Raw genomic sequence first — 2,509 nt, 5'->3', positions numbered from 1 at the left:
CCTACCTTCTCAGGAGAGGAAAATGAGGATGTCGATCTGTTTATTACTCGACTAGATCGCATTCTCTCTGCCTACCCTGATTTACCAGCTAATCAAAAACTTTTCTGGTTAGATTCGCAATGTCGAAAAGGTCCGCTTGCGTTGATTCAACGTGAAATACGCCGTATTGAATCAAACCCAACGACAGCGGTTCTTACAGACGAACAGAAATATAACCTGATTAAAGCTTCACTTCGAGAAAATTATAGTTCTAAAGAAGACGAAACTAAATATCGCGATGTACTAGAACACCGCGTGAAACTGGACAGCGAGTCTTACTCAAATTATTTCCAGGAAGTCCAGGAGTTGTGTCATAAAGCCAATATCGTAGATGCACGAGAACAACTGCGCTATCTGCATCGTGGCTTGCCACGAAACCTAGCAGACAATATACGCCCATCAGACTATAATTCTCCTCAAACTCTGCTTCGTTTAGTGTTTGAAGTCGAAAACATGCAACGTGCTATTTTACGAACGCATTCGCACTGCGCGAGTACAGACCAGCGCGTCCCCTCGCAGCTCGCGACCTACGGAGAGGCGGCCGCTGCCGTCACAATGACTCACTCGGCCCCCCTCCCCGCCCTCCCTCCGCCCGCCCCTCCCGATGAGGACAAATTCGAAAAATTATTGGTCTCACTAACCGCTTTACTTTCACGTGTTCAACCCTCGGTAAATTATGTTGAACCGCAGTCCGACGACCACCACCCTCACCGCGACGAGCCGCGCTCGTCCAGGTCGCGCTACCGTGCGGAGCGCACATCCGCTCATCACGACCGCGATTACTCCGGCTCGCCGCCGCCCAGAGCACACGCTCGCGACAGGCCTTACGACGACGGTCGCCGATATCGGTCCGACAACGTTCGTTCCGACGCGCATCGAGACGACCCGCACGACAGGCCTCCCCGCGCGGGCCCACATTGCAATTTTTGTTCTGGCCGCCATTTTGATATGGATTGCCTCGTTGAAAACGCATTGCCACCAAAAAACGTGGTAAGCGGGCGACATGTATAGGCTTCGCCTGCTCCGCTGCCTCGTATCACATCTCCCCAGCTGTACGGTACCCTTACGACACAATTCGGACTCTCAAAGTTCCACGTAATTCCAGCACGCTGTTCAACAGCACCGCGATCAGCGCTTTTGCTGATATGCATTATGCCCGTCGCATACGAGAATTGACGGTAAAACATATTTCGGAAAATTGGCGATATTTCAGGCATCAAATATCGGATACGCATGGTATCTACTCCCGTTCCCGGTATATCGCTCGTATGTTGCGCAACAGTTCGTTCGCGAATTTCACAGAAGTTAAAGCCCTATCTCAGTTGTTTAATTGGCGCATAGAATTACATACACCGACCGGTGTCTCCGTGCACTCGGGACCGAATCCCAAATTTACGCTTTATTTAAAAACGCATGTGGCAGGGAAAAGGTTGTACTTCGCACCATTTCACCCCAAAATGCTTTCCGCTTCTTATTCCGCGGCAGCCAAGTCTAGTACGCCTCTCAAACCAGAGGCGCCGCTCTGGCCGCAGCCAGCTGCACCTGCAGCTGTCGCCGGGCCAGCGGAGGCTCCAGCCGTAACCCCGTCCACTTCTCGGCGCCGACACGTGCGCCCAGCCTCGTCAGGCGCGCGGCCGCGTCCCACCCGCGCACGGCGCGCAGCGCGGCCCCCGGCGCCACGTCAGCCTCCCGCGGACCCGCGCGGCCCTCCCAATCCCAATTACGCCTTATCGGCGCCACATTTAAAGATAGATAACAGTAAACGACGCGTTTCACGGTCTCGTCCAGCGCCAACCTCACCGCCGCCATCTTGTGGCTCTGCGCAAGGCACATGTGAGCATTCAAATAGGTTTCAGGTGTTGAGTGAGACAGACGATGAATGTACCGACGCCGATATTACGCCTCTTCACGATTTCCCAATGGTCGGACTTGTGTTTCCAGACCCTGTCGTGTCACGTTCTCGAAAACGACGCAGTCAAACGCAGTTTCGTCGCTCGCTAGCCTTTCGCCCAAATAATGCGCTAAACAATGCCAAAAATTCGTCCCCAACGCCCTTAGGGCAGCAGGACACACCTGTCCCTGTACAGGAGACCCCAATCGTGTTCCCCGTCATCCCTAAGCCACCGCCTGCTATGCGACTCACTATGCCAGTCAGGTTATTTGGCATAATATATGCGGGTATAACTGATTGTGGAACTCCGTACAGTCTAATAAACAACAATATTGTTCCTCAGAGCAAAATATTCACTCCTGCCTCCGTTCCTTTACTTCGAACGGCCACGGGCGCCTCTATCCAGATTGTAGGTGTTACGCGGACAGTTGTGCAATACGGCACAGCTACGCATGAGCACTCGTTTCTTGTCTGTAGAAATTTAACAACGGACGTCTTGTTTGGATTAAATTGGCTTTTTGAGACGAAATCAGTGCTGGATTTCGGTACATTTTCACAAAACGTTACTTTAAATAATGT

Source organism: Frankliniella occidentalis, unplaced genomic scaffold, assembly GCF_000697945.3.
Source record: "Frankliniella occidentalis isolate FOCC.00 unplaced genomic scaffold, Focc_3.1 Scaffold74, whole genome shotgun sequence".
NCBI lineage: Eukaryota > Metazoa > Arthropoda > Insecta > Thysanoptera > Thripidae > Frankliniella > Frankliniella occidentalis.
This window is presented reverse-complemented; position numbering follows the sequence as displayed.